At 37.0% G+C, this 21332-nt stretch overlaps 1 long non-coding RNA gene across 1 annotated transcript in view; it reads right to left on the reverse strand.

Annotated features, from left to right (window-relative positions):
• Positions 1–382: 382 nt before the first annotated feature.
• The window catches only part of LOC148106913 (uncharacterized), an 83171-nt gene continuing 62221 nt past the window's right edge, over positions 383–21332 (reverse strand). Inside the window, exon 3 of the long non-coding RNA XR_015723309.1 lies at positions 383–2475. This is a non-coding gene — a long non-coding RNA (uncharacterized LOC148106913). The remainder of the gene's footprint in view (positions 2476–21332) is intronic.

Here is a 21332-nt window from a genome sequence, read left to right on the forward strand (position 1 = left end):
TCATTTTTTTAAAACATTTTTTGCTACTCTGACTAAATGATTTCTAATGTCTTATCCTCAAGTCACTGATTCTTTCTTCTGCATGGTTGAGTCTGCTTTTGAAGTTCTCTATTGAATTCTTTATTTCAGTTACTGCATTTTTTTTTAATTTTAGAGAGAGAGCACAAGTGGAGGGGAGAAGCAGAGGGGGGGAGAAGGAGGGGGAAGAATCTCAAGCAGACTCTGTGATGAGCATGGAGCCTGATGTGAGGCTAAATTTCATGACCATGAGCCAAAACCACGAGTCAGGTGCTTAGCTGACTGAGCCACCCAGGCATCCCTCAGTTATTGTATTTTTCAACTCTAGGATTTCTGGGGTTTTTTATGGTTTCTATTTCTTTGTTGAATATCCTGTTTTGGACTTGTCTTGTTTTCCTAATTTTGTTTAGTTGTCTGTCTGTGTGTTCTTTTAGTTGCTGGTCTTCTTTAAGAGGCTTATTCTGAATACTTTGACAGTTCATAAATATCTATTTCTTTAGGGTGAGTTATTGGAGCCTTATTAGTTTCCTCTAGTGGTGACATATTTACCTGATTTTTCATTATGTTTGATTCCTTACATTGGTATCTGCACATTTGAGTAGTTGAACTTTTCTTTCAGACTTTATAAGTTTCCTTTGGTAGAGACATATTTTCACCATTCAGTGCACTTTGGGTTACTGGGTGTCTTCTGGTAGTGTCCTTGATCAGGTGAGACCTGCTATTAGGGTATATTTTTGGGTGAGGCAACTGTTCAAGCTCTGAAGTCAGGAATAGAGAGGGTGTGCCACTGTCTGAGAACAGTTAGATATGACTGCTGGCTTGGCTCCCTGCTCATGTGAAGCTGTAGCATGGGCTCTGGGGTTTCCCTGAATCTCTGGTCAGGCTTACTGAATGGTTGGTCCTGGATACCATATTCAGTAGTAAATGGGACTATGAATTAGCTTTCCTGCCTTGTCAGGGCAGCAGTTTGGGACCCAGGGGTTGGACTCATTTTGGGGGACTCCTATCATGCAAATGTATGACTGAATTCCCTGGTCGGGTGGGGCCACTAGTTTTGCTCTGCAGATAGAGAAAGCCACAGTGTGTACTCTGTGTTCAAGTGCCACTGTAAGCAAGACACAGTAGTCTCCATAGGGTGAGACCCCACAATGCTGGGGGGACTAATTGTCCCTTGGGATCTTATTTCCCACTGGAGGAACCGAGACTCTGGGGAGACCTCTCCAAGTAGTGCTGTGCTGACCTACGGGAGGGCAATGTGGTCACTGTGTAGCTGTTTCTCTTACTTTTCTAATGCAGTCTGCCTTAGTCTCTATGGTGCAGGCAGGTGTTTCAACCCCACTCCTGTGTTCTGGGATTTTCTCAATGGTGTCTTGTTCATGAATAGTCACTAGATGTTCTTCTTGTGTGGGGAAGTGAAGTCAGGAAAGACCTATGTTGCTCTCTTGGTGATGTCACTCCACACAGTGGGTTTTTTGGGGAAGGTTATATTGTCATTTGGTCAACTTAACTAAAAATGCCCCCTCAAAAAAACACTTCAATATGTGAACAAACACCAGTTGTTAATTTTTGGTAAATTAGTTCCATTTTTCTATAATTTATTGCATTTCAAGAAAATGTATACAGATAACTTTTAGGTGATAATCCATTTCATTATTTTTTTTTCTGATTGCTGTTTCTACTTTTACAGAGAAACACAGTTTTCACTTAATTTCAATTATTAATATGTCTTGTAACTAAAGATCAGCAATTAGCTAGTGTTCAGCATTAGCTTGAGCAATGTACTATTTAATGTATTATTTAAGTACACTAAAACATGGAATAGCAGTTGCCTTGTTAAATTATGATAAGTTAATGATTATAATAACATAAGATCATTCTGACCTCTGAATTAGTCTTATGGCATTTAACCAGTCTTCCTTTGATATCAAATCTCCTTTCTAAAAATTGCACATTAAATAAGATATATATGTATATAAAGTATATTAATACATATGAAGTATTACATAGACTATATTTTTGACTCATAGTTCTCATATGACTCATACATACTTTATGTATATAAAATATTTTATAAATAAGTTATATTCATGCATATGGAGTATTTAATATACTATACCTTTGACTCATATTTCCTAATCTCATTTTACAAATGAAATAATAGTAGTAGCAAGTCTTTTATAAGCTAAGCTTTCCATCTTCATCTCAACTGATACTTTTATATCACTTTGCTGTAGCAAAGTCTTCACATTCATTGTGTTACTTTTACTTGAATTATGGTGATGATAACCACATATAGAAATTTAAAATATGATACATACAAAGAGTGACTTCAAGCATGTAGTTGAAGAATACTTGTTCCCATAATTTGTTTCAAGTTTAGCTGTTCCCAGAGAGCCATTCCAGTTATAAGATAGATAGATGTAAGGAGTGTCCTCTTTGGGTTCATGAATCATAAAGCTATTTTAAATGAAAAAATAAATATGAATTATTTCAGTATACATTAAAAAATAAAACACATAGTATTAAGTGTTACAGTAAAATAATTATTACCATATTTTACAGGAAGCAAATAAATGAAGTCATCCAGAAGTCACATTAGACTGATACAACACATCTAATAATATAATGGCATCCTCATAAAACAAAGAAAACCATTCTCCTTTTATTCAATTTCTCACTGAAACTAGGGTTTTTGTTAAGGAATATTTCCTGTTCTTTCTCAGAATATTTGAGAAATTACTATGATATTTAGATAAATGAAGGGAGTACAATTTAAAAACTTACAGATTAATTTTGTCAGTGCTGGCTTTTTCTCAGGAAATGTGTCAAAGAGTTATCTTCTAATCTGGCATAAATACAGCTATGTAGATATTTATGGTTAGAAACATTGTTATCTCTGACTATGCCTCTTCCTATCTGCAACCCCACCTCCTACTGAAAAATAAATGCATAGAACTCTCTACTAAAATTCTTTCCAAATAAGATTGGGCTTTCTTTCTTTTTCAGTATTTATAAACTTTAACTTTCCTTTTAAAAGAGCTTACTTGTAATTTCTTCCAGAGAACTTTGGTGGTGGAGATACGGGACTTGTAGGAAGGATACTCTGATGGGATGAGCTCCAGGGGTTCTGCACATAGATTTTTTTAAGGGAGTGAGGAAAGGTTTAGCCATGATTTTAAGGAAATTTGAAACACCATAGCCCACATTTATTCTACAGGCTAAATATTAAAATGTCAAGAGGACACATATTGCATGGTGCACTGGGTGTTATATGCAAGTAATGAATCATGGAACATTGCATCAAGAACTGGGGATGTACTGTATGGTGACTAATATAACAAAATAAATATTATTTTAAAAAAAGAAAATCTCCAATTCTTAAAAATGACAAATAAACAAAGTATTGCTAAAAGGCAACTGCTTACTTATAGTGACAACTTAGCAAGTCTGTCTCACATTTCTATCATCTATCATCTATCTATCTATCTATCTATCTATCTATCTATCTATCATCTATCTATCTATCTATCTATTTATCATCTATCTATCTATCATCATCATCTATCATCTATTTATCTATGATGGAGAATGGCTTACTGAAGAGGAAATACAAATGGAAGATTCATTTCAGCTTCCACTCTAAGCATTAAGTGACCTTTCTAGACAAAAAGATTAAATATAAATGCCCCTTCCCAATTGTTATAGTGTGGAAAACATACCCAGAGAAAACACAGTTGACAAAAGTAACTCAGACTAAATATAGAGAGCTGCTGCATCATCAAATTTCATGGCATACTGCAGAGAATTTTGGAGGGAAGCTAATACATACAAATAAATTGAAAAATACTTGGTATTTAAAGACTATACTTTGAGTAAGTGCATTAACAAAGAGTAAGTTGTAGTAATTATGGGCATTGAAACAAGATATTGGCATTTTAACACATATATGAGGCATATAACAGTGGATCAAGATCAGATCTACATAGAGCTTATTCTTATAGCCACACTGGTTATGGCTGAGTACATAACATTGTGACATGGCCATTTTGATGGAGCCGTCTTGAAATCAAGGATATTTTTACATTGCTACTTTGATAGAAATATTTTGACATGGGGAAATTTGATGCAGACTATAAAACATTGTACTTTCTGATTAAAAAAAGATTAATATGTGATTATACACCATGACTCATTCCTAAGTTTCAGCTCACTTCCACAACCACCTCTGGGGGTTGGGGAATCTTGGATTGGTAATAATGTCAGAGATGAGATAAAGAAAAGTTAAAAATAGAGCTACCCTATGACCCAGCAATTGCACAACTGTGTATTTACTCCAAAGATACAGATGTAGTGAAGAGAAGGGCCGTATGCACCCCAATGTTCAAAGCAGCATTGTCCACAATAGCTAAAGTGTGGAAAGAGCCGAGATACCCTTCAACAGACGAATGGATAAAGACGATGTGGTCCATATATACAATGGAATACTACTCAGCCATCAGAAGGAATGATTACCCAACATTTGCAGCAACATGGATGGGACTGGAGGAGATTATGCTAAGTGAAATAAGTCAAGCAGAGAAAGGCAATTATCATATGGTTTCACTCATTTACAGAACATAAGGAAAAACAGGGAGATCAGTAGGAGAAGGAAGGGAAGAATGAAGGGGGGTATCAGAAGGGGGAATGAACCACGAGAGACTATGGACTCTGGGAAACAAACTGAGGGCTTCAGAGGGGAGAGGGGTGGGAGATTGGGTTAGGCTGGGGATAGGTATTAAGGAGAGCACATATGGCATGGAGCACTGGGTGTTATACGCAAACAATGAATCATGGAACACAACATCAAAAACTAATGATGTACTGTATGGTGACTAACATAACATAATAAAAAATTAAAAAAAAAAGATTAGGTATCTGGAAAGACCAACTGATACAAACAAGAAGAATGAGACAGACCCAATATTTCTCCTCCGTTGCTTAAATGTCTTTCTTTTGTCTCTGGGCTTTCCTTTTCTGCTTTGTTTTTGCAATCTTCTTTAAAATAAAACAAAAAACCACAACGAAACAAAAAAAGAAAACCATGACTGTTGAAAGTGTGGTTTCTGTGAAGCTTGAGAAGAAAGCTTCACTTGCGTCTATAGCCAGTTCCTCTGATCTTTGATCCCTGATGTCATAGTAGTCAGAATCAAGGGCTCCTGACCATTCCATACATCAGGTCTTAAAGGGGCTACCTTTCTTTCCACAGTGGACTTAACTTCATTGGTCCAGGTCTCTTTCTCCAGCAAGCAAGAGAGAATAGTATTTCTGATGTGATGAGAAGAGGCCTATCTAAAATTTGGACCTGGGGGTCATAGACCAGATTCTCTAGCTTCAGCAGTATGGATATACTGGGAAGAATACCATAGAAAACAGTAGGGGGGTATCAATATGTAGAGGGACTGGTATGTACCTCTCATTGGTCCAGTTTTGGCTTAATTTAAAGTCATTAATCCAGACCCAGCCCTTGATTCAACTGGTTAAATGTAGAAAAGTGTTTTAGACAGAATGTAAGGGTAGAAAATTATAGAGTAGAAGACAGGGCCAGACTGACATGGTGAGATTATTTTTTGAGATCGGTCCCTAGAGGTAGTGGTGATAGTAGTGTGGCACTCTACTCTTATGAGCACATGGGGGTCCAGAAAGAATAGCAGTTAGCTATGGAAGACAGTTTTCTCCAGAGTCAGTGACTATATCAGACTCTTGAGGCAGGGTGATAATATAGTGTATTGTCAAAATCAGAACACCGAAGGGAGTAATGGGGAACTGTTAATGTTTACATTGGAACAACCAATAGAAAGTGGGACTATCATGATCACCCTACTTTGAAGTCACTGTTTTTAGACCCAAAGCTGAGCCTCTTCATGTTTTTCAGAAACACAGTCAATGTGCCTTTCACTTTCTCCATCAAAAGTAATTCCTTTTCCATATTTTATTTCAGAAAAACTTGAAATATCCTATTTGGTATTACATAGCAACAATCATTAATTCCACTGTTCAGCACCATAGTAAGGTTGATGATGTGAGAGTGAGACAGATGTGTTCAGTAGAGCATTAAGCCATGGTTTAGCTTGACAATTTCAAAAGACAAAGAAAAACCATGTGGAGGGGTCCAATAGGACATTATAAGGAAAATCAGCAGATTCCTGTTTGAATTCATGATCAAAGAACAAAACATCATCTGAGGATTGGGAAAAGTAAAGAAATCAAGAGAAGTTTCTGGAACTATCTGATGACATTCCAAAGAGCAAAAAAATGCATGCAGGAATGTACACAAAGGTCCATCTAATCTAGTTGGGACTGCCTGACTAGGCGCCCCATGTATTGGAAGTCACAGGCAAAGCAGTTATCTTCCCACCACCAAATTACCGATGCCCCTGCCTTTGTATCCATAAACTATTTGGATAAAGTATCTATGCTTGTATCAAAGACCAACTCCTCCAGATGTGCTCAGGATTCTCCTTCTTCTTGCCCTCTCAAGGACATTATTTATGTAATTATTCCCATTCTATCTTGTAGTACAACTTTTATCCTTCTCTACTGGATCACTCCTATTAATATACAGACTTTCATTACAAAAAACTTAACCACATTATCTTCCAGCTACTGCCTCATTTTTCTGCTTCCTATCACTATAAAACATTTCACAAGAAAAGGTAGCCACCCTTATTGAAGCCACTCCTTAACCTCTCTTTTACTTGTCAATCCATGCAAGCCTTTGTTTTATTCCCACTGCTCTGCTAAAACAGCTCTTGTCAAGGTTATCAACCACCTCATGTTGCTAAATCCAATGTTATTTCTTTCTTCATCTGACTTTTCTCTCAGTAGCATTAAATGTAATGGGTTGTTCCCTAATTCTTGAAATACTTTCCTTTCTCTCTTTGCTCCCATGACACCACACTCTCCTTTTTCTCCTATTGCTTTATGTGATCTGTCCCAGTTCCTTTTGCTGGCCCAGCTTCTCCTTTGTTACCTGATCTCTAAATGTTGGAACACCTGAAGTCTTGTTACTAACCTCTCTTTTTTTTCTATATCTATACTCTGTCCATAAGTCCAGTAACATGACCTTAAATAGCACCTATATCCTGGTGACTATCAAATTTCTATTTCTATTTGTTTCCTGGGATCCAAATTTATATATCCAACTGTCTACTCAAGATCTCCACTTGGATGTCTAGTAGGTATCCCCAACTAACCATGTCAAAACCAAAAATTTGATCCCTCCCCCCACAAACACCCCTGATCCTCCTCCATTGTTCCCCCTTCATCCAGCTGCTTAAACCAAAACCTTTGGTCACACTTAGTTTCTCTTTTTCCCCTTATGTCCCATGTCCAATCTATCAGTAAACTTTGTTCCACTTCTAAAATAGATGACTTCTTTTTCTCTCCACTGTCAATTTCTAGTTCAAGGTATCAACAGCTTTCTTTTGGACTTCTGACAGATTTTGAACTTTTCTCTCTCCTTCCAGTTTTGGAACCCTGCAAACCATTCTCTGTACAGCATTTGGAATTATTCCTGTTAAGAAAGCCCTCCAGTGTGAATTTCCACTGAGCTGACAAAACTAAATGTCTTAACAATATCCTACAAACCACAGCATGATCTGTCTACTTCATTGACATTCCTGCTATGTTGATGTTCTTTCTTTGAACACATCAAACCCCTTTTTCCCTTAGGATTTTTGTACTTGCTCTTTTTCTTAGTTCTTTCCCTGACTTTTTTTTTTAGAGAGGGAGGGGGAGGAGCAGAGAGAGAAGGAGAAAGAAAATCTTAATCAGACGCTATGCCCAGTGTGGAGCCCAACATGGGGCTCAATCTCACAACCCTGAGATGATGACCTGAGCCAAAATCAAGAATGAGCCATCCAGGTGTTTCTTTCCCTGACTTTCTGTATGAAAGGGTTTTTCTCAGCTTTCAGTCTCAACTCACATATCATCTCTTCAAAGAGTCTTCCCATCTAACATTGCCCACTTCCAAGTCACTACTACATCACCCTGTTTTCTGTACTTACAGAATTTATCACAACCTGAAATTCTCCTATTTGCTTATTTGTTTACTGTCTGCCTCCTCTACCTCCCCCAATGGAAGATCCATGAAGATAAGACTTAATCTCAGATACCACTGTATCCCCAGAGTAAATAACAGTTTCAAGCACATAGTAGGCAATCAATATTTTTTTTTGTTGGATGGACAGATGAATGATGATATCTAATGATCACTACTGAGGGTGTTTCTATGCTAAGGACCAAAGGGAATAACATTGGTTTCTTCTCATATGGAGTGTGCAATCGTTTTGCTGTGATCCTATACTTTAATGGTCTCTTGGTGTACCTATCTTAAAGGAATACTAATCCCAGATGAGGAATAATCTGAAAAATAAATAAAGCATAATGGGTTTTCAATCAGAACCAGTCTACTGGCTGTGAAGGATCCTTTACTTCTCTATCATTCTTTTTTTTTAATTTTTTTATTATATTATGTTAGTCACCATACAGTACATCCCTGGTTTTTGATGTAAAGTTCGATGATTCATTAGTTGCGTATAACACCCAGTGCACCATGCAATACATGCCCTCCTTACTACCCATCACCAGCCTATCCCATTCCCCCACCCCTTTCCCCTCTGAAGCCCTCAGTTTGTTTCTCAGAGTCCACAGTCTCTCATGCTTCATTCCCCCTTCTGATTACCCCCCTTTCTTTATCCCTTTCTTCCCCTACCGATCTTCCTAGTTCTTATATTCCATAGATGAGAGAAACCATATGATAAATGTCTTTCTCTGCTTGACTTATTTCACTTAGCATTATCTCCTCCAGTGCCATCCATGTTGCAGCAAATGTTGAGAAACTGTTCTTTTTGACAGCCGAATAATATTCCATTGTATATATGGACCACGTCTTCTTAATCCAGTCATCTGTTGAAGGGCATCTCAGCTCCTTCCATGATTTAGCTATTGTGGACAATGCTGCTATGAACATTGGGGTGCATATGACCCTTCTCTATCATTCTGACTGCCTGCCTTTTGGTACCTTTGTGTCCTCATAAGGAGAATAAGAATGAGAAATAAAATTTGATACTCAAACTCATCAATTTGGCTTCCATTTGCAGCTTTAATCAAAAGTTGGTAGAAGGAAATATATTGCAAAGGGAAATTTGATTTTTTTTTGTCTAGAGATTGAATATATCTATATTTCCTCTTGCCTCACTTCATGATGATCAGGACTAAAGATAATTAAGCATTGGGTATTTAAGGTCTAGTGAATAGTGGTTACCTATCCAGGGAATAAATGAGTCAAAGAAGTGGAAGAAAGGGAAAGAAGCAGGTAATCTTCAATCCCTTACTCTAGGATTACTACAATAATCAGAAAGGAGCTGGATTTTTTCCTGCTCCTGCCCCCAAATAATAGTTTTGTTTACCAAAAGTAGTGACCATAGGCTCTCTTTGAACTCTTATGAGTCATCTGTGAAGTGAATATTTACTTTCTTAATGTTCTTTAATTCATGCTAGACTGGCCTGGGAACTTAGAGAAAAGTTTCACATCCATGACTGAAAAAAAATCCATAAATATATAGAAAGTACATATAAATGGAGCAAAAAGAACTCATTAAAAGCACAACTTAAAACAGATCAGGTATGTATCTATGAAATTCTCCTTGACTCCAACCCTAAATTGGTTTACTAATTTATTTTCTTTTCTTCCTTTCCCTGTTCTTTTCTTTGTATCACAGTTTATTTCTATCACCTGTCACAGTTGTGATATTTTCCTTAATTTTGTTTAACTTCTTTAATATTTTCACCAGCAGATTCTAAATGGATAAAGTGGGCACATATTTTGGTCACCTATTAACTTGTAGCATCTTGCACTAAAGATGAACGACTGAATCAGTGTTAACCAGCTACTACTGACAGGCAAGGTACTAGGAGAGCACAAAAAATGTATGTGGGATTACCTGTCATCAAGGAGCTTATAAATTAGTGGGAAGAAGAGTATTTAAAGAAACCCAACAGTACAAGATTAAGTTTAGGTTTATAATTGAGACTTGAAAACATGTTAAATTAGCAGAGAGGGAGGTCATTTTAAAAACTACAAAGTCAAGAAGGATTTATGAAAAAGAAATGCTTAATTAAGCCAAGGTATGAAGAATGAGTTCACATGGACTAAAAAGGAGAAAATTATATGCAAAATGGAAAACAATATATAATAAATAAAATTTGCAAAGAGGAAGAAAACAGGAGAGAACATAATACTTTAAGAATATTATTTTGTTGTCTTTGGACCTCCATTGCTTTTTTAAAGAATTTTTTATCATGTTATGTTAGTCACTGTACAGCGCATCATTAGTTTTTGGTGTAGTGTTCCTTGATTCATTGTTTGCATATAACACCCAGTGCTCCATGCAATACGTGCCCTCCTTAATACCCATCACTGGCCTAGCCCAATCCCCTACCCCCCTCCCCTCTGAAACCCTCAGTTTGTTTCCCAGAGTCCACAGCCTCTCGTGGTTCATTCCCCCTTCTGTTTACCTCCCCTTCATTATTCCCTTCCTTCTCCTACCGATCTCTCTGCTATTTCTTATGTTCCACAAATGAGTGAAACCATATGATAATTGTCTTTCTCTGCTTGACTTATTTCACTTAGCATAATCTCCTCCAGTCCCATCCATGTTGCTGCAAATGTTGGGTAATTGTTCTTTCTGATGGCTGAGTAGTATTCCACTGTATATATGGACCACATCTTCTTTATCCAGTCATCTGTTGAATGGACCTCCATTGCTTTTGATATAACTCTATATTTCCTCTGGCTACTTTCAAGTTTTTCCTTTAATTTTTGGTTTTCAGCAGTTTAACCATGATGTGCTTAGCCGTAGTTTTCTTTGTGTTTATATTGCTTCAAGTTTGCCAAGCTACTGGTAACTGTAAGTGTACGTTTGCAACAATGTAGTGAAATTCTCATCCATTATTTCCCCAAATATTTTTTCTGACTCCATCTCTTTGTTATTCCAAGTATTTGTAAGCTAGACTGCTTCCTTGTAGTCCTTTTTATTTCTCTGTCTTTATATGAGACAATTTCTATTGACCTATCATCAGGTTCACTGACACTTTCTTTTGCCATTTGTATCTTGCTATTGAGTCTATCCAGTTCTATTTACAATAAGCAAGGCATAGAAGCAACCTAAGTGTCCATTGGTGATGAATGGATAAAGAAATTTTATATATTTATATATGCATAAATATGTGTGTGTATATACATATATACACACAGAAAAGTAATGACTATATATGTGTATGTGTATAAAATATACATAATGGAATATTACATGTCCATAAAAAAGAATGAGCTCTTGTCATTTGTCACAACATGAATGCACTGAGAAGCTATTATTCTAGTGAAATAATTCAGAGAAAGATAAATATGATATGATTTCACTTATATGAGGAATCTAAAAAGCAATACAAATGAAAAAACAATAAAGCAGAAACAGACACATAAATACAGAGAACTGGTGGTTGCCAGAAGGGAGGAGGTAAGGGGATAGACAAAATGGGTAAAAGAAAGTGGGAAGTGCAGTCTCCTAGTTTTGGAATGAATAAGTCATAGGGATGAAAGGGACAGCACAAGTAACGTAGTCAATGGTATTATAATAGCATTGTATGGTGACAGATGGTAGCTACTCTTGCAGTGAGCATAGCATAATGCATACAGAAGTTGAATCACTCTGTTGTACATCTGAAACTAATATAACATTGTGCATCAGCTATACGTCAATAAAAATGAACAAGTGAAAGAAGTATGTATTAACACACACTACAATCTTTAAAATGAGCCTTTAACAGAAGACATGAACAGACCTTTCCCCAAAGAAGGCACACAGATGGCAAACAGACACATGAAAAGATGCTCAACATCACTCCTCATCAGGAAAATGCAAATCTAAAATGCAATGAGATATCACCTAATGCCTGTCAGAAAGGCTGAAATCAAAAACACAAGAAACAGCAAGTGTTGGTGAGGATGTGAAGAAGAAGGAAACCTCGTGTGCTGTTGGAGGGAATGCAACCTGGTATGGCCACAGTGGAAGACAGTATGGAGGAGCCTCAAAAGGTAAAAATAGAACTACCATACCATCCAATAATCACACGACAGAACACGAATAAAAAATATAAAACACTAATTCAAAGGGATATGTACACCCTGATGTTTACTGCAACATTATTTTTTAATTTAAAGTCAATTAATTAACATATAATGGATTATTAGGTTCAGAGGTGGAGGTTCAGTGAGTCATATAATACCCACTAATCATTACATCATAGGAGGCCATTACATGGCCTCCTTAATGTCCATCACCCAATTGCCAAATCCCCCACCCTCTCCCCTTCAGCAACCCTCAGTTTGTTTCCTATGATTATATGATTAAGAGTCTCTTATGGTTTGTCTCCCTCTCTGATTTCATCTTGTTTTTTCTCTCCCTTCCTCTATTCTCATCTGTTTTGTTTCTTAAATTCTACATATCAGTGAGATCATATGATAATTGTGTTTCTCTGACTGACTTATTTCTCTTAGCGTAATACTCTAGTTCCATCCATGTCATTGCAAATGGCAAGATTTCATTTTTACGATGGCTGAGTGTATATATATATATATATATATATATATATATATATATATATATATATATGCCACATTTTCTTTATCAATTCATCTGTCAATGAACATCTGGGCTCTTACCATAGTTTGGCTATTGCGTACATTGTTGCTATAAAAATTGGGGTGCAGGTGCCCCTTTGACCACAATATTTGTATCCTTTGGGTAAATACCTAGTAGTGCAATTGTTGTGTCATAGGGTAGCTCTATTTTCAAATGTTTGAGGAAACTCCATACTGTTACCCAGAGTGGCTTGCACCAGCTTGTATTCCCACCAAGAGTGTAAGAGGGTTCCCCTTTCTCCACATCCTCGCCAACATTTGTTTCCTGAGTTCTTAAGTTTAGCCATTCTGACCAGTGTGAGGTATTTCATTGTCGTTTTGATTTGTATTTCCCTGATGCCAAGAGATGTGTCAGTTGGTCATTTGGATGTCTTCTTCAGATAAATGTCTGTTCATGTCTTTTGCCCATTTCTTGACTGGATTACTTGTTCTTCAGGTGTTGAGTTTGAGAAGGTCCTTATACATTTTGGATACTAGCCCTTTGTCTGATAAGTCATTTGCAAATATATTCTCCCATTCTCTTGGTTGTCTTTTCCTTTTATCAACTGTTAACTTTTCTGTTCAAAAGCTTTTTATCTTGATGAAGTCCTGATAGTTCAGTTTTGCCTTTGTTTCCCTTGAATTTGGAGACGTATCTAGCCAGAAGTTGCTGGGGCTGAAGGCACAGAGATTGCTGCCTGTGTTCTTCTCCAGGATTTTGATGGATTCCTGTCTCACATTTAGGTCTTTCATCCATTTTGAGTCTATTATTGTGTATGGTGTAGGAAAATGGTCCAGGTTCATTCTTCTGCATATGGCTGTCCAATTTTCCCAACACCATTTGTGGAAGAAGCTATCTTTTTTCCATTGGATATTCTTTCCTACTTCGTCAAAGAATAGTTGATCATAGAGTTGAGGGTCCACTTCTGGGTTCTCTATTCTTTTCCATTGATCCATGTGTCTGTTTTTGTGCCAGTACCATACTGCCCTGATGATTACAGCTTTGTATTACAGCTTGAAGTCTGGAATTGTGATGCGACCAGCTTCTGTTTTCTTTTTCAACATTCTTCTGGCTATTTGGGGTCTTTCCTGGTTCCATGAAAATTTTAAGATTATTTGTTCCAGCACTGTGAAAGAAGTTGATGGCATTTTGATAGGGATTTCACTAAATGTATGGATTGCTTTAGGTAGCATATACATTTTAGTGATATGTATTCTTCCAATCCATGAGCATTGAACATTTTCTCCAGCTTTTTGTGTCTTCCTCAATTTCTTTTATCAGTGTTCTATAGTTTTCTGAATACAGATCCTTTGCCTCTTTTGTTAGGTTTATTCCTACTCATCTTTTCGTTTTTGGTGCATTGTAAAAGGGATTGAGTCCTTAATTTCTCTTTCTTCAATCTCATTATTAGTGTATAGAAATGGAACTGATTTCTGTATATTGGTTTTGTATCCTGCCACTGTGCTGAATTCCTTTTTTTTTTTTTAAAAGATTCTATTTATTTATTTATTTGACACAGAGAGAGAGACAGTCAGTGAGAGAGAGAACACAAGCAGGGGGAGTGGGAGAGGAAGAAGCAGGCTCCCGGCAGAGCAGGGAGCCCAATGTGGGGCTCGATCCCAGGATCCTGGGATCGTGACCTTGAGCAGAAGGCAGACACTTAATGACTGAGCCACCCAGGTTCCCCTGTGCTGAATTCCTGTATGAGTTCTAGCAATTTTGGGGTGGATTCTTTTGGATTTTCTGCATTGAATACCATTTCATATGCAAAGAGTGAGAGATTGATTTCTTCTTTACCTGTTTGGATGCCTTTTGTTTCTTTTTGTTGTCTGATTGTTGAGGCTAAGACTTCTAGTACCATGTTGAACAACAGGTGCAAGAGTGGATATCCCTATCATGTTCCTGACCTTATGGGAAAAACTCTGAGTTTTTCCCTCATTGAGAATGATATTCACTATGGACTTTTGGTATATGCTGTTATGATATTGAGGTATGTCCCCTCTAACCCTACACTGTGAAGAGTTTTAATCAGAAAAGATGCTGTACTTTGTCAAATGATTTTTCTGCATCTATTGAGAACATCATATGGTTCTTGTCTTTTATTTTACTAACATAGTGTATCACATTGATTGATTTGTGGATGCTGAACCACCCTTGCAGCCCAGGAATAAATCCCATGTGGTCATGATGAATAATCCTTTCAATGTACAGTTGGATCCTATTGGCTGATATTTTGGTGAGAATTTTTGCATCTATGTTCATTAGAGGTATTGGTCTGTAATATCCTTTTTGGTGGGGTCTTTGGTTTTGGGATCAAGGTAATGCTGGACTCATAGAAGTTTTCCCACCATTTCTATTTTTTGAAACAGCTTCAGAAAAATAGGTATTTGTTTGTCTTTCAATGTTTGGTAGAATTCCCCTGGGGAGCCATATGGCCCTGGACTCTTGTTTGGTGGGAGACTTTTGATTACTGCTTCAGTTACCTTCTTGGTTATGGTTCTATTCAGGTTTTCTGTTTCTTCATGTTTCAGTTTTGGTAGTTGATATGTTTTAGAAATGCATCCATTTCTTTCAGATTGCCTAATTTGTTGGCATGTAGTTGTTCATAATATGTTCTTATAATTGTATTTCTTCAGTATTGGTTGTGATATCTCCTCTTTCATTGATGATTTTAATTTTTTGGGTCCTTTCTCTTTTCTTTTTGATAAGCCTGGTTGTGGGTTTATCGATCTTATTAATTCTTTAAAGAAACAGCTCCCACTTTCACTGATTGGTTCAAGTGTTCTTTTCATTTCTATTTTATTGATTTCTGCTCTGATCTTTATTATTTCTCATCTCCGGCTTTGTTTAGACTTTATTTGCTGTTCTTTCTCCAGCTCCTTTATGTGTATGGTTAGGCTGTATATTTGAGACATTTCTTGTTTCTTGAGAAAGGCTTGTGTTGCTGTGTACTTGCCTCTTAGGACCACCTTTGCTGCATTCCAAAGGTTTTGAACAGTTGTGTTTTCATTTTCATTTGTTTCCATGAAGGTTTTAAATTCTTCTTTCATTTTCTGGTTGACCCCTTCATTCTTTGGTGGGATGCTCTTTAAACTCCATGCATTTATTTCATATTTCTTCTTGTGACTGAGTGCAAGTTTTAAAGCATTGTGGTCTGAAAATATGCATGGAATAATTTCAACCTTTTGGTACCAGTTGAGACCTGATTTGTGACCCAGTATGTGGTCTATTCTGGAGAATGTTCCCTGTGCATGAGAAGAATATGTATTCTGCTGCATTAGGATGGAATGGTCTGAATATATCTGTGAAGTCCATCCAGTCCAGTGTATCGTTCAAATCCCTTGTTTCCTTGTTGATCTTCTGCTTAGATGATCTGTCCATTGCAGTGAGGGGGCTGTTAATGTCCCCTACTATTATTGTATTATTATCAATGTGTTTCTTTAATTTTGTTATTAATTGATTTATATAATTGGCTGCTCCCATGGTAGGCACATAAATATTTATAATTCTTAGATCTTCTTGTTGGATATTCCCTTTAATTATGATATAGTGACGTTCTTCATCTCTTATTACAGTCTTTGGTTTAAAATCTAATTTGTCTGATATATGGATTGCTACCCCAGCTTTCTTTTGATGTCCATTAGCCTGATAAGTGGTTCTCAACCCCTCACTTTCAATCTGGGAGGTGTATTTGGTTTTAAAATGAATAAATGTCTTGCAGACAGCATATGGTTGCATCCTGCTTTTTTATCCAATCTGATACCCTGTGTCTTTTGATTGGGGCATTTGCCCTTTTACATTCAGAGTAACTTTTAAAAGATGTTTATTTAGTGTCATTGTGCTACCTGTAAAGTCACTGTTTCTGTAGATAGTCTCTGTCCCTTTCTCATTTTTTGTTCTTTGGGCTTTCTCTTTACCAAGAGGATCCCCTTTAATATTTTTGCAGGGCTGGGTTAGTGATCACAAATTGTATTGCCAGTCTAATATTCCTACCTTGTAGTTTACAGACCTCTTGTCCCAAGCATATTTCAGGATTTTCTCTTTGTCTCTAAAATTTGCAAGCTCTACTATAATATGTTGAGTTGTTGACCCATTTTTATTGATTTTGAGGGGGATTCTCTGTGCCTCCTGGACTCGAATACTGCAGCATTATTTACAACAGCCAAATTACGGAAGCAGCCTGAGTCTCCAGTGGTAGATGAATGGGTAAAGAAAATGTGGTGTGTGTGGGGCGCTTGGGTGCTGCAGTCGTTAAGCGTCTGCCTTTGGCTCAGGGTGTGATCCTGGCGTTCTGGGATCGAGCCCCACATCAGGCTCCCAGGCTGGGAGCCTGCTTCTTCCTCTCCCACTCCCCCTGCTTGTGTTCCCTTTCTCGCTTGCTGTCTCTCTCTGTCAAATAAATAAATAAAATCTAAAAAAAAAAAAGAAAAAAAAGAAAATGTGGTGTGTGTGACACACACATCATATATATATATGTATGTTATGATATATGATCATATGATATATATACGTTGTGTATATATATATAAAGCTATATATAAAACATATATATTGATGATGACATTGTCTTTGATGATGATATATGTTATTGACATATATATTGACAATGATATTAGCTGTGCTTTTTTCACTTATCACCTTTATAATATTGAGATATGTTTGCTCTTACCTGACATTGTTGAGGGTTTTAATCATGAATGGATGCTGTAATTTGTCATGTGCTTTTTCTACATTTCTTGAAAAGATCTTATGGTTCTTATCCTTTCTTTTATTAATGTGGTGTGTCATATTGATTGATTTGTGAATACTGAACCACACTTGCAGCCCAGGAATAATTCTCACTTGAATGTTGTGACTGATTCTTTTAAGGTACTGTTGGATTCATTTTGATAGTATTTTACCTAGAATTTTTGGATCAGTGTTCATCAGGGTTATTGGCCTATAGTTCTCTTTTTTTGTGGCATCTGTATCTGGATTTCGTATTAAGGTAATGCTGGTCTCACAGAATGAATTTGGAAGTTTTCCTTCCTTTTCTATTTTTTGGAATAGTTTGAGAATAGGTAATACCTGTTTAAATGTTTGGTAGAATTCACCTATGAAGCCATCCATACCTTAAATTATTTGTTGGGAGTTTTTTTATTACTGATTTAGTTTCTTTGCTGGTTATGGGTCTGTTGAAGTTTTCCATTTCTTCCTGTTTCAGTTTTGATGATTTATATCTTTCTAGGAATTTATACCTTGCTGGGAGTCCAATTTGTTGGTATATAATTTTTTTTATAACATTCTCATCATTGTTTGTATTTCTGTGAGGTTGGTTGTTGTTTCTCCTCTTTTTTATTTTTTTAACTTGGTTATTTTCTACTTTCTTTGATAAATATGGCTAGGATTTTATCAATTTTATTAATTTTTTCAAAGAACCAGATCCTGGTTTCATTGTTCTGTCTGGTTTTGTTTTGTTTTGGTTTGCTTTTCTGTTTTTATTTGTTTTGTTTTGTTTTGTTTTGTGGTTTCTATATCATTTATTTCTGCTCTAAACTATATCATTTCCCCTCTTCTGTTGACTTTAGGCTTTATTTGCTGTTCTTTTTCTAGCTTCTTCTTTGTGTAAGGTTTGGTTTGTTTATTTGAGATTTTTCTTGCTTCTTGAGGTAAGCCTGTATTACTATATACTTTGTTCCTAGGACTGCTTTTTCTGCCTCCAAGAGATGTTGGACTATCATGGTTTTTTTTCATATGCTTCCATGTATTTTTTAAATCTCTTCCTTTATTTTCTGGTGACCTCATCATTCTTTAGTAGCATGTTCTTTAACTTCCATATATTTGTCATCTTACCAAATTTTTTCTTGTAGTTGACTTCAACTTTCATAGCATTGTGGTTAGAATATATGCATGGTATGATTTCAGTCTTTTTGTACTTATTAAGACTTAATTTGTGACCTACTGTGTGACCTATTCTGGAGAATGTCCCATCTGCACTTGAAAATAAATTGTATTCTGCTGCTTTATGAAGAAATGTTCTGAATATATCCGTTAAGTCTGTCTGGTCCAGTGTGTCATTCAAAGCCATTGTTTCCTTTTGACTTTCTGCCTAGATGATCTGTCCATTGATGTAAATGGGGTGTTAAAGTCCCCTACTATTATTGTAGTATTATTAATTCCTTTATTTTTGTTATCGTTTTATATATTTGGGTTCTCCCATGTTGGGGACATAAATATTTATGGTTGTAAAGATCTTCTGATCTTGTCATATATTGTATAGACCCCTTTTTTAAGATATACTGCCCTTCTTCATCCCTTGTTACAGTCTTTGGTCTAAAATCTATTTTGTCTGATATAAGTATTGCTACTTAGGTTTTCTTTTCACATCAATTTGCATGATAAATGTTTCTCCATCCCCTCACTTTCAATCTGTGGGTGTCTTTAGGTATAAAATAAATCTCCTGTAGGCAGTATATACTTGGGTCTTGTTTGCTTTTTTTTTAAATCGATTCTGAAACCCTATGAATTTTTAAAAATTTATTTAAATTCAATTAGTCAACATATAATACATCATTAGTTTTTGATGTAGTGTTCAATAATTCATTAGCTGCCTATGTGTTTTGATTGGAGTGTTTAGTCAATTTACATTCAGAGTAATTATGGATAGATGTGTATTTATTGCCATCTTATTACTTGGTTTGTCATTGTTTCTGTAGATTTTTCCATTCAGATTACCATTTAATTTTTGTAACAGTGTTGGTTTTGTGGTTATGAACTCCTTTAATTTTTGTTTGCCTGGGAAACTCTATCTTTCCTTCTATGCTGAATAATGGCCTTGCTGGATAGAGTATTCTTGCCTGCAGATTTTTCCCATTTAAGACATTGAATATAACATGCCGTCCCCATCTGGCTTGCCAAGTTTCTGTGGAGACATCTGCTGCTAGCCTCATGGGTCTTCTCTTGTAAGTTAGGGACTAGTTTTGTCTTGCTGCTTTTATTATTTTTTTCTTTATCACTATATTTTGCAAATTTAATTAGAATATGTCTTGGTGTGGGCCTGGTTTTGTTGATTTTGATGGGAGTTCTATGTGCCTCCTGGATCTGGATGCCTGTTTCCTTCCCCAGATTAGGGATGCTTTCAGCTATTAATTCTTAAAAAAATTTTGGCCCCCCTTTTTTCTCTTTCTCTTCTTCTTCTGGGACTCCTATTACACAAATGTTATTATGTCACGGAGTTTCCTAAGTCTATTCTCCTGTTCAATAATTCTTTCTTTCTTTTGTTCAGCTTCATTATTTTCCACTATTTCATTTTCTATATCACTTATTCATTCTTCTGCTTTTTCCAGCCTTGTGTTCGTTGCATCAAGCCTGTGTTCAATCTCAGTTATTGAATTTTCATCTCTGGTTGAATGTTTTTAACTTTTTTTATCTCTGTAGTCAGGGCCTCCCTGAAGTCTTCTATTCTTTTCTTAACCCCAGCAAGTATCCGTATGATTGTTTCTTTAAATTATCCATCAGGAATGTTACTTATATTGGTTTGCTTAGATCTCTGGCCATGACCTTATCTTGTTGTTTCATTTGGGATGAATTCCTCTGTCTTGGCATTTTGTCTGAGTCTCTGCTTATGTGTTTTTAAAAGCCCATTATGTTGCTTCTCTTGAGAGTCATGGTTTTATGAAGAAGATATTATATAGTGTCCTGGGCCTCATGCTTCAGGGTGTGTCTCTTGTGTGTGCTGCGTGTGCTGTAGTATTGTACACTCCTTCAGTCCAGTCATCTTCAGAGGCTCTCCTTGCCTGCAGTGTGCAGTGTTTGGCCCTTGCCCAGAATGTGGCAAGTTTTATCAGGTGTACCCCAATCTGCTCTTTAAATGAGACCTGATACACTTCCACTAGCACAGAAGCCCTACAGAATTCTCTGGTTGGGAGAAGTGGTATGGGCATTTGTTTCTGCTGGTCTTCTGGGGAAGGCATCTGTCCCACTGGGATTGAGGCAAACTTGACTGAGAATGGCTGTACAGCCAGAATGCAGTGGTGTTGGACTTGGTTTAAACAGGTTAGGAAGCCAGTGTCAGAACTGTGGTGTTTACTGTAGGTGGCTCTGTGTTTATGTTGAGGGCTGGGTGGGGGAGGGAAATAGCATCAGTTAGCTCCTTTTTCCCTGGAGAGGCATCTCCATGCATGCTGCCTCTCCAGGAAGCACTGGGAGAAAAGAACACAATCTCTCCCACTGTGTGTCCAGTCATTTTGCAGACCACTATTTCCACACTGTCTGCCTCTGGGTTATTTGTCTGCCTTCTCTCCAGGAGCAGCGAGGTGCCCTCCAGCCTCTATCCAACCCAAGTCTACTGAGTTTTAAAACTCCAGGCTTTATGGACATAGTGTTGGCAGGGGCCTGTGCTGATTTTCTGAGGAAAGGTCCTGCCATGCTGGGATTAAGGAAAGCTTGACCAAGAAGGCAGTCACACCAGAGCACAGGGGTATGGGACTTGCTATAAGCAAGTTAGGCAGCCAGTGTCAAGGCTCACCTGCTTTCTGCAGGTGGCTCTGTGTTTATGCTGAGGGTCGGAGTAAGGAAATGGTGTTGGCTGGGTCCTTTGTCCTGGGAGATGCC

This window comes from Ursus americanus, chromosome X (genome assembly GCF_024610735.1).
Source record: "Ursus americanus isolate L20-20 chromosome X, mUrsAme1.1.p, whole genome shotgun sequence".
Lineage (NCBI taxonomy): Eukaryota > Metazoa > Chordata > Mammalia > Carnivora > Ursidae > Ursus > Ursus americanus.